General features: G+C 46.4%; 1 long non-coding RNA gene across 1 annotated transcript; it reads right to left on the bottom strand.

Annotated features, from left to right (window-relative positions):
* Positions 1 to 1,558: 1,558 nt before the first annotated feature.
* LOC125515523 lies at positions 1,559 to 3,334 on the bottom strand. Its single transcript, XR_007287047.1, has 4 exons — positions 2,564 to 3,334; positions 2,268 to 2,469; positions 2,016 to 2,189; positions 1,559 to 1,930 (listed from the first exon to the last, which is right to left on the bottom strand). It is a non-coding gene; the product is annotated as an uncharacterized LOC125515523 (long non-coding RNA).
* Positions 3,335 to 12,197: the final 8,863 nt, after the last annotated feature.

The raw sequence follows: 12,197 nt of genomic DNA, 5'->3' as shown, positions 1-12,197 counted from the left end.
GAGCCACTCTCGGCAAAGAGAACCAGTAGGAGGCTGACACGTGTCGCCTCTTGACATGTGGGGCCACGAGAACAGGCTGAGGGCCATCTTTCCCGAGAGCCACTCTCGGCAAAGAGAACCAGTCGGAGGCTGACACCTGTTGCCTGACCACGAGAACAGGCTGAGGCCCATCTTTGCCGAGAGCCACTCTCGGCTAAGAGAACCAGTAGGAGGCTGACACGTGTCGCCTCCTGACATGTGGGACCACAACAACAGGCTGAGGGCCATCCTTGCCGAGAGCCACTCTCGGCAAAGAGAACCAGTAGGAGGCTGAATCCTGTTGCCTCCTGACATGTGGGACCACGACAACAGGCCAAGGGCTAACTTTGCCGAGAGCCACTCTCGGCAAAGGGAACCAGTAGGAGGCTGACACGTGTCGTGTCCTAACATGTGGGACCATGAGAACAGGCTGAGGGCTAACTTTGCCGAGAGCCACTCTCGGCAAAGGGAACCAGTAGGAGGCTGACATGTGTCGTGTCCTGACATGTGGGCCCACGAGAACAGGCCGGGGCCAACTTCGCCGAGAGCCACCGCCGGCAATTCTTTTCCCTTTACCGAGAGCCCTCTCGGTAAAGTTGTCAGGGGCAACATAGGTTATTATCGTTTACTGAGAGGCCTCTCGGTAAAGGTGTCAGGTTCTATTGGCTGGTACACTTTTACCGAGAGGCCTCTTGATAAAGGGTGCATGCTGGTCCAGTTTCACAGTCATTACCGAGAGGCACCCTCGGTAATGATGTGCCCAGCAGCCTTTTTCATTTCTATTTCTTTCCTGCAGCGAAACATATACAGCAGCAGCATATAGTTCATCACAAATAGAACATGTCACATATAGGCATCATTGAACAAAAGAAACAATGATTCTGAAAAACATTCCACATAAAAGCAATAGTGCATAAAAGGTGAAATAGTAGTCAAGACACTCAACTACCACAAGTTTACAAGTCTCAAGATGCAAGACTTCTGAACATACAAGGAACATTTTCAAACATAACATAACATGAAGTTCACGCGATTTTGGAGATCGGAGTGATAACGTGAACATTAGAAGGCGTCATTCCATTTGCTGTCCCAACTCCACCAACCGGAGTGATACCATCAACATTAGAAGGCATCATTCCGTTTGCTGCCCCAACTCCACCAACTTGGGGTGGAACTACCGGAACATTGTTCGACCCTTGTGATGGGTTGAGCTGTGATGGATTGACCCAATAGTGAGATGAATGCATATGGTAATGCCGAAAATGGTGATAGAAATAGTTTGAACGAAACTCATAATGTTCCACTCTAGCATCGGTGGTATCTCTGGCACTAGTTGGCCTTGCATGGAATAAAGATTGGCCACCACATGTTGTAAAGACTTCATTAGATCATTTTGTGCCTTCAGCTTGGCCCAATTTTCATCTCGTTCTTTCTCGGTGTCAATCAGTCAAGTCTACAATATGGCAATGCAAATGTCATTCATGTTGAAATGCAAATATGCACGACCATGAAGGATCAATGAAGAAGCACTGACCTGAATATCCTCAATAATGCTCATGAAATGTGGTATGTGACGCTCTACGGTAGGAGTAGAGCCAATACTCATAGCACGAAGCGTGTTGACTCTCGGAAGGGAGAAGGTTATGACAGAATCAAGGTGAACCGCCATCCGGCCATTCGGTCTACCGCATGCCGCGACAATGGCCACAAGAGGGTCAAACGGTAGCACGTGAGGATCAGCGTCAGGCCCGTACGTCTCCTTCAATTTTTCGGTGTAGTTCTCTCCATCTGACCGGGCTTTAGAGCTGATCCAGTCCCTCTTCGGGTGGAGAGGGTCCTTGTCCTTGTCGTTTTTGGTACGTCTGATGGTCCATGCATCGAAGTAAGTGATATCATTGCCAGTGTCTTCTTTCTGCAAAAAAAGCGATCCAAACAATCAAGGGAATGCTCATAAATGAAAGATAACATGATGAAAAGAAAAGGATGTGGTTGCCTACATGTTTTGAGACGACACCTAGGATGGTGAGTTTGCCTTGACGGTGTCCTCGACAGCCCATCAACTTACGTCGTTCAGATATTGCTTTGTGTTCATCCTGCCACCCTGGATCTGTCCACCGTTTGACGATATTCTCCCAGCACGGACGTTTGTCAGTGCACCACCGAGGAATCACCTGTAAATCAAACAAATACATCTTAGTAAGGATTCTAATTTTGCGGTAATGTAGGGAATATCAAGCATCCATCGTCACCTTCTTTGAAGTAATTGTCCCATGAAAGATGCTTCCCTCGAGCCTCCTGTTTGGAAATCTTCTGGTTGAGATAGTCCGCGTGATACTTGACCACTAACCGGACGCGCTCCTCATAGTGCATGTCGTGGACTAGTTTCTTGGCAATATTCTCAACCATCACATTTGCACGATCCTTCTGACCCTCAACGCATGTATAGAAATCCTACAAACATGCATACATGTGAGAAGGGTTAAATTATGACTATGGCAAATTTAAACATTTTGGTATTGGCATTTAGGTGTTTGAAAGGACTTACCCAGAAATCGTTGACCACTCGCATGGCTCTATTATCATAAACCCTCTGACGCATATCCAGGAAATCCGGTGCAAGTTTGTAGTGATCCCATGACCAAGATGGCTCAATGATACCGTTCGGCAAAGTGACCAGTCCAGGATAATTTAACCTACAAAGACCCTAATGATGCCACTCGGCTACCGTGGCAGACGCCTCTCACCACCTTTTACTAAGCTTCTGCATTACGAAGCGTGAAGTCATATTATATATGAGGAAATGACAAAAGGTACAATTTATACGAGATGAGTCGAGATAACCACTTACTTCTCTCCCATTGGTTTAATCAACACGTCTCTATGCACATATGGACGTCTTGGAAGCTTTGAAGGACCACGCAACCACGCTTTCCCTCTAAAGTAGTGCTGATAGTCAAACCGCTCGGTTGTGAGCCGCTCACCTCATGGTGCTCTGTCACCCGTGAGGGTCCATCCCCACACTCAGAAACCTGACAAACAACCAGCCTCCTCTCGGCGGCGGCGTCCTCCACCACCTCCTCCTCCTCCTCCTCCACCACCTCCTCCACAAAATCCTCCTCGTCCTCCTCCTCACTCGCCTCATCCCCATCCTCTGTTTCCTCCTCCTGAGCTCGGCGAAGCACTGCATCAGATGGTCCAGGAGAAGAAAGAGGTGCTCTACTCCGGGCTGCTTTACGTACTCCCCGTCCGCCGCCTCCTTCTGCCTCACCTACTCCCCCTCCTCATCCCCCTACCCCTCCTCCTACTCCCCCTCCTCATCCCCCTACACTACAGGAATCAAAAACTTTGCCGTCCACCATAGCGGACGACAAAGACCTTTGCCGTCCGCCAGCAGACAACAACAGGTCTGGCTGAACGAGCTACGGCAAAGGGCTCTTTGCCGTCTGCTGGCGGACGACAAAGATGACAGACGGCAAAGCCTTTGGACGGTAGAGAAAAGGTACCAGCCCCGTTAGGGGGCTAACAGCTCTCTTCGCCGTCTGCCTCGTAGTCAACGGACGGCAAAGAAATTTCAGTTAATTAAAAAAATACGGCTGTACTACTCGGTGCTGGAGTGACGTGGTCGTTCAGGCGGCAGGTGAGCGTGTCCAGCAGCAAGATGGCGGCCGGCGGTCCTATGGTGAGCACGTCCGGCGGCCTGAGGTCGTTCTGGCAAAGAGGAGGCTGGGAGGCTCGGGTGCGGCAGGGTCCGGCGATGTCCGGCGAGGGGCGGCCGCGGCGGAGCCCGTCGAGGGTCGGAGAGGAGGAGCCTGGGGCTTTCGAGCTCGCGGTAGAGAGGAGGAGGCTCGGGCGTGGCAGAGTCTGGCAGGGGGCGGCCGTGGCGGAGTCCGATGAGGGGCAGCGAGGAGGAGGAGGCTGGGGAGCTCGACTGCCGCAGGGTCCAGCGAGGGGCGTCCGCGGACGGGTCCGGCGAGGGGCGGCCACGGCGGAGTCCGGCGAGGGGGCGGCCGTGGCGGAGTCCGGCGAGGGGGCGGCCGTGGCGGTGTCCGGCGAGGGGCGACTGCGGAGGGGATCCGGCGAGGGGCCACCACGGCGGATTCTGGCGAGGGGCCACCACGGCGAATTCTGGCGAGGGGCGGAGAGACACAATCCGGCGAGGCTATTGCTGCTGCGTTTCTGTGGAGGAGAGAATAGATCAATGGAGGTGTGCTCGTGGGCTGGGAACATGAGATGCATGGTGGATTGGTGGGTGTGGGGCGTGGGGCAGCCCCACCACGTCATCGATCCAGGGGAAGTTGTTTCCACCCGATAGGAAACGTTCAAATAATTTGTGTTTGTTTACCCTATTACTTTTGGCAAAATAAGCATGTTAAAATGTAGTAAATTTTCTCAAACTCTTTCTACGCATTATAGAAACTATATACAAATACCATGCCAAATTTCATATACTTTAGGCCTTGTTTACATTTTCAAATAATTTGAGAAGTCGACACTGTTATTTTGCCTACTGTAAAAAAATAGACGGCAAACTCTTTGCCGTGTACCAAATGAAAATAGATGGTGCGGGTGGGTGAGGTGGGGGGAGAGAGAGAGAGGGAGGAGGTGGGGGAAATCCTTTTCTTAACCCGCAAAAAAATATCCCACCTCTTTCCTGACTGCTGGCAGATGGCAAAGGTACGCCGTTACAGCGATAATGTCCACTGGATCCCACCCCCTCTTTGCTGTCCGCCAGCAGACAACAAAGATACTTTGCCATCTGCTGGCAGTCGGCAAAGAGGTGGGTGCCCCTTTACCGTCTACCAGAAGATGGCAAAGAGCTGGCTGATGGCAAAGACAATCTTTGCCGTCAGTCTGCTCTTTGCCGTCTGCCAGCAGATGGCAAAGAGCTGGTGCTACCTCTTGAGCACTGCGTTGGATTTCCTTGAAGAGGAAAGGATGATGCAGCAAAGTAGCGTAATTATTTCCCTTAGTTTTTGAGAACCAAGGTATCAATCCAGTAGGAGGCTACGCGCGAGTCCCTCGTATCTGCACAAAACAAATAACTCCTCGCAACCAATGCGATAAGGGGGTGTCAATCCCTTCTCGGTCACTCACGAGAGTGAGATCTGATAGATATGATAAGATAATATTTTTGGTAATTTTGTGATAAAGATGCAAAGTAAAAGAAAAGTAAAGTAAAAAAGAAAAGTAAAAAAATAAATAAGTATAGGAAGATTAATATGATGAAGATAGACCCAGGGGCCATAGGTTTCACTAGTGGCTTCTCTCAAGAGCATAAGTATTTTATGGTGGGTAAACGAATTATTATTGAGCAACTGACAGAATTGAGCATAGTTATGAGAGTATCTAGGTATGATCATGTATATAGGCATCACGTCCGAGACAAGTAGACCGACTCTTACCTGCATCTACTACTATTACTCCACTCATCGACCGCTATCCAGCATGCATCTAGAGTATTAAGTTCATGGAAACAGAATAACGCCTTAAGCAAGATGACATGGTGTATAGGGATAAATTCATGCAATATGATAAAAACCCCATCTTGTTATCCTCGATGGCAACAATACAATACGTGCCTTGCTGCCCCTACTGTCACTGGGAAAGGACACCGCAAGATTGAACCCAAAGCTAAGCACTTCTCCCATTGCAAGAGAGATCAATCTAGTAGGCCAAACCAAACTGATAATTCAAAGAGATTTTCAAAGATAACCAATCATACATAAAAGAATTCAGAGAAGATTCAAATATTGTTCATAGATAATGTCACATCCCTAGTTATAGTATGCTCTGAGCTAGCTAGTCATGTGTTGCATCATGTTTAAATTCTTTTGAAATTGAAATGGGGATTGTTGAAACCCCAACACCAAATGAATTCAACTAGGTTCAATAAAAATATTTTCAATGAACCCAAATGCCCTTTAGAAAAGTCCATGATTTTTGTTAAAGGTGAAAACCTCTGCCAAAAATGATGCACATATTTCTAGGCCATTCTGGATTTTTGAATTAAATCTTATTGTATTTGACTTTGGGCATTTAAATACTATAAATAATTTAAATGTTCAAATAATGTTGGAACTATTTTTGGGACACTGAAATATTTCAGCAAGTGTCCAGGAATATTTTCAGGATTCATAGAAGTGATTTGGTGTTGCTACTAAATCAAAAACAAATTTGCAAATTAGAAAACAGAAATAAAAGAGAGAGAGAGACTCACCTGGCCACTTACCTGGCCCAGCTCCTCCAGCAGGCCCAGCCCACCTGGCAGCCCAGCCACCTGGCCGGCCCACCGAGGGCAGGGGCATCTTCATCCTCCTCCCACTGGTCAGGTTTGACCTAGACTGGCGCCTATTGACCTGCTGACGTCGGCATGACCTAATGCTGATGCAGTATTACATTTTCTGGATTTATTAATAACCAGGAAATTCCAGAAAATAGCCAAAACTTCTAAAAATCATAGTAATTCAACCGTAGCTCCAAATCAAATAATTTATATATGAAAAATGATCAGAAAAATCTAATCTATCCATCTATACTGGTTTCATGCATGTTTAAACAACTTAACCTTGCTGTTTAGATCAAAACATGATAATGCACTTTATAAGTTCTTAGTTTGAATTTGAATTTGAACCTTTGGTTCAAATCAACTCAAACCCTTCTGTTCTTAGCTGCATTAGCTCAAATCTCAGCATGTTGACATGTCATGATCATGCATCATATTGTTGCATTGCATTGATTGTGTTTCCTTCTTTATTGCCGGAGGTTGTCCCCTCTCGATAGACGTGGTTTCGACGATGAGTTCGATGACACCGATGAAGAGCTATACTATCTTCAGAAGTGCCAGGCAAGCAAAACCCCCTTGTTCATTCCGATACAACCCCCCTCTCTTGCTTTTGCTCTCTTTTACTGCATTAGGACAACACCGTTTCAACTGTTACATGTTGCAGTAGTTGAACCCCTTTCCTCTGCATGACCTGTCGTTGCCACAGTAAATAGATGAAACCCACTAGCATGAGTAGGAGTTGTTTGAGCCCTGATTTGCCTACTCATTCATGTTTGCTTGTCATGCCTACTAGTGCTTAGAGTTGTGTCAGGTCTGATTCATCGGGAATGAATTGGAAAGTTGTGAACATGTCCTAATGTGTGTGAGCTAAGTGTGTTGAACACGATTTGGTAAAGGTATCGATGAGAGGCCATGTAGGAGTACATGGTGGGTTGTTTCATTGGAACCGTCCTTAAGCACCGAGATCTGTATGTGTGATTTAAGAAATAGTTACTACCATGCATTGGGATCCTTAATTGACCCTCCCGGCTTCTTAACCACCCTAGTTCTCTGTCCAGGAGTTGCAACTAGTTTCTGGTGTTTGTAGGATATGTGTTGGCGGCCGTGCGTAGCGCTGACTCCAGGGGTGGGCTATGTTGCGGTAGATACACCGTGGCCGGGCATGCCGGGCGCCCGTTTGGTGTCTCGGAACCCTGTACACATCGTTCGTTGCCGTATGTGGAAACCTCGGCCGGACTCCCTGCGGATGGAACCTGGATAGGCGATAAACCTGGACTAGAGACTTGAGTGTTTAGGTAGGCCGTGGCCGACACCCTCGTTGGGCTTCCGCTTGAACGTTGCCGAGTACATGTCATGTAAACGACGGTAAGTGGTGAGAGCGTGTATGAAGAAGTACACCCCTGCAGGGTTAACATCATCTATTCGAATAGCTGCGTCCGCGGTAAAGGACTACTTGGTTGCCTATACAGTTCATAGACAAGTGAAAGTGGATACTCTAAAATGTGCAAGATAAGGGTGAGTGCTATGGATGGCGTTCTCGTAGGGAGACGGGAGCGGATCCATAGTGGTATATTGATATGGTGCATATGTGGACTCGTGTGCGCCACCTGAAAAGAGTTACTTGCAGTCATAGTTTAGGTTAGCTACTGAGTCAAAGCTGGCTTGCTGCAGTCAAACTCCACCACCGCCCTTTGTTGATATTGATGCATATGTAGTTAGTTCTGATGTAAGTCTTGCTGGGTACATTTGTACTCATGTTTGCTTAATTTATGTTTTTGCAGAGAGAGTACAGTCTTGCTAGTAGTTCCGTGTGGACTTCGACGTTTAGCTTGATACCTCAGCTACGATCTTGTGCCCTCGGCAAGATCTAGTAAATAGTCAGGCTTCTCAGCCTTCTTCATTTGTAGATGTCTATAGTCAAACAAGTTAAGCTTCCGCATGTGCTTGTTGTTTGTATGCTCTGTATGTTGGGTCATGAGACCCATGTTTGTAATACTTGGCTCCTCGGAGCCTAATGAATAGATGCTTGAGTCGTAGAGTTATGTTGTGTTGCCATGTTGTATTTACACATATCGAGCATATTGTGTGTATGATTGAAATGCTTGGTATGTGTGGGATCCGACAATCTAGTTGTTTATCCTTGGCAGCCTCTCTTATGGGGAAATGTAGTCTAGTGCTTCCATGAGCCGTAGTAGTCCGCTACAGCCCGGTTCACCGGAGTCCTGCTAGCCTAGCACTACTGCTCAGGACACTTGACTGGCCGGCATGTGTTTCACTTCGTTCCTGTGTCTGTCTCTTCAGGGAAATGTCACGCGGTGACATCCGGAGTCCTGCCTAGCCTGCTATAGCCCGGGTTCCCGGAGTCCTGTTAGCCCAGTGCTACAGCCCGGATTCACACGCTGCTGGCCGACATGCTCGATGTGATTCATGTATGCCTGTCCCCATAGGTTGGTGCTGCTTTGGGTTCACGACTAGCCATGTCGGCCCGGGTTCTCTATCATATGGATGCTAGCGACACTATCATATACGTGAGCCAAAAGGCGCAAACGGTCCCGGGCCATGGTAAGGCGACACCCGTGGGAATACCGTGCGTGAGGCCGCAAAGTGATTTGAGGTGTTACCGGATAGATCGATGTGACTTGGAATTGGGGTCCTGACAGCATTGGTATCAGAGCCTGACTGCCTGTAGTATTACCAAGCCAACCGGTCGAAGTTGAGTCTAGAAATGCTTTAGTTATGTAAAGGAATTGATTGCGAAAGGGAACGTAAGGCTCTTTTTACTCCTTATCCTCATGACCTTCTGATCTGAGTCATCTTATCTTTTCTACGGGGTTAAGAACTAAGATTCTCTTCTATCTCTCAGGATGACGTGTTACTAAACCGTAGTTGCCTAGGATTGTTGGATTTAAGCCTCAGTCTAGTTTCTTCTACTCCAGTGTGTTGTTAGTTGGACTTGGAAACTTGATATTGCGATGTTAAGTGGTTATGCCACCATTTTGCAGGATGTCTCAAATCTTTTCAAGCATTTATAGCCGTTATGCTGCCCGAGTCATTCCAGGTTTCTAAATAATCTGATGCATTTGCAAATCCTTCCTCCGTTCCCGATGTCCTTTTGGTCAGAATAAGCACACTAGCCAGTGAGTTGAGGTACTCTGTTGCCTCGACATATATGTTGGAGCTATTATTATGACCCTAGGTGTCTTAGAGAGTCACCTAGTAATCTAGCAATGCTTTGTATTCCCGGTGTGATGATTCTGGCCATTGTTCTCGAAAGCATCCCGTGATGCCATTTAGTAGTAGGTATTCTACTCTTGGGTTCCTGACCCAAGATTCACTCCACTTACCTTCTGTTGATAGTGTTTTCTAGTTCCTTTAGAATATTAGTAACCTTTGCGATAGTCCTCGAGGTCCGTGGTATTTTCTTCTTCCAAGTACCATGAACTGCTTATGGCAGAAGTTCTTTTGAACCAAAAGATCACAAACCAGAGTGCTTTTGATGAGTTCTCCATTCTGCATTATGAATCTGCCAGTTCTACCTTTATGCATGTGTTATCCGAAAGAAATGTTGAGCCTTGCTCGACATACTAATCTATGCATCCACAACTCAGAAAGTTATATGTTCCTTTGAGTTGTCCCTCTTTAGTTGTTATCCGACCCTCACCTATCAATTGATATTCAGGAGTAGTTATGCACTCGTGTTCGTCGATGCCTATTATTCTTGTGGACCGTCAAGCCATTCTATTTCGGAATGTCTAGGAGAAACAAACTCTAGTACCTCATCCATATCCGGGATTGGGTCAAAGCAGTTGTAATCCGCAAATCAAATGCCAATCCAGCTTTTGATTCTGTTCTACCCTGGAGTATTACCATCTTTATATCAAGATTGTCATGGCAATTGCACACCATCCTATGAACTCTTGATACAGTGGTACTTCTCGCCATCATTTTTCATTCCTCGGTCCCCATGTTGTTGCAACCGGAATGACGACGAGTGAATTATGATGTGTGAAATGAATACTACTAGCAACTCTGTTGCTTGGTAGCTAATGGACAACAATTTCATCCTTAGCGTGTTGGTTATTGAATCATCATCCTAAGATTGATCGTGCTACCTAGTCCATATCTCCGGGTGCACTCATCGACCAATGAGTTAGGATTGTGACAATCCCTCGCTCCTTGATCATATCGTCTTGCCCTGAAAAGCAAGATTGTTCTCGAGCTTAATAACATATCGGTGGTTCGTGATTTTCCGAATATCTTCTCGGAAGTATTACCAGGTTGTTCCCTGATCGCTATGTTGAGTTCGTGATCATGTTGGTTTTTCTCTAAACCATCCATTCTCCGAGAATCTGTGTTGGATACCCCCGAGATAGTTGGTTAAGCTAAACAACAACTTGGAGAGTTGGAAGATGGAAGCTTGTCTGACTTAGTTCATGCTAAGGGATATCCTTGTGTGTGTGTGTGTTGAAGATAGATGATATCTTCATCGACTGATCCCCGTGATCAGTTGTTGAACCTATTGTCTTTTCCAAACCTTGATTTGAGTATGGGCTATCGTCAAATCAAGTTAGAACCAACGACATTCGTAATGTTGTCTTACTCACGGTTGATTCCTCGAGCATACACCATTACATCTTTTGGCCCGACCAATGCTATCACCGTGTTCACATGATGGTGGAAGTCCAGTGATATGGAAATTCTGATGAGTTGCTGTTGAGCCCATCAGCAACATTTTGTCCCCCCCATGATTCATGTTGAACATCAACCTAGTGTTGAAAACTTTGTAAGCAATGCCTTCGTCTTCCGTTCATGAAGCTTATGCTTGGATGAAAGAAGTGACTTTCTCCAAGTTCACGTGCATTAGGTGTAAGTTGCCGCCATGAATTTGTGAAAGGTTTGTTATGTTTCCCTTGGAATCATCCGAAATCAGTCATGCATACGTGCGAAGTATTCTATGGTTTGGTAGATTAATTACCTCCACTCCATATGTGTTCCTAGCAAACCAAGCCACTGATTGGTTTGTTCAAGGAGAAGAAGTTTCTTCTTAGGAGCTAGACTTACGCAAGGACTTCGATATCCTCGTTGATGGTTCCCTCCTAAACTCGGTAGTGTTTCGTTGTAAGACTACTAGGTGGCCACGCTTGTCTAGGATAGCATGTTCACATGCTTGTAGCAGAACCGACTCATGTTTTGGAGCTTACTATCGTAGTTCATTCCCCCGAGAATCTCGCAACGTCATCTTGTCGATTTGTGTTGCAAACTTTCATTTTTCTTTCCAGACCCGATGAGTCTGGATTATCCTGACACCAACCAGATCTGAATCCCAGGCAGATATGATGGTTGGAACGTTTCTCAAGGACTGTAATATTGGTCTCTCTGTAACCCGGTAAAGTGGATGTTGTGGCCAACACACCCAACCGGAAGACTTATTATTGTAGTATCTTGATTGAGAAAGTTGGCCACCTCCCCATAAGGATCTCGTAGAATTTATTCCAATAGTTGTTCCTTATGGATTTTTTTGTGTTCCCGAAGTCCGACCTTTTACTTGATGTTCTAGATAACAAACCATATCTATGAATGGACTACGCTAGGACATCAAGGAGAACATTAGAAGCGGAGTGCTAAATGTCTCTCGGTCGATCATCCAGATTCTATTTCCTTAGCCTCGCTAAGGGGAAGTCTGAGAAGGCGTTATCTTCCTTTGTATCTGCATCATCCATCACTAGTCATCATGGTAGTATGTTGTATTTGCCAGGATCCGTGACACGGATGTTGGTAACACCTTGATGAATATGGAAATGCTCAAGTTCTTAAGAGCACGTGCAAGCAAAATCATCCATTGCGTTGTCTTCAACAAGGTAGTCCACATCATTCATTCTAGTCCGAGTATGCCATT

Source organism: Triticum urartu, chromosome 6, assembly GCF_003073215.2.
Source record: "Triticum urartu cultivar G1812 chromosome 6, Tu2.1, whole genome shotgun sequence".
Lineage (NCBI taxonomy): Eukaryota > Viridiplantae > Streptophyta > Magnoliopsida > Poales > Poaceae > Triticum > Triticum urartu.
This window is presented reverse-complemented; position numbering and strand designations above follow the sequence as displayed.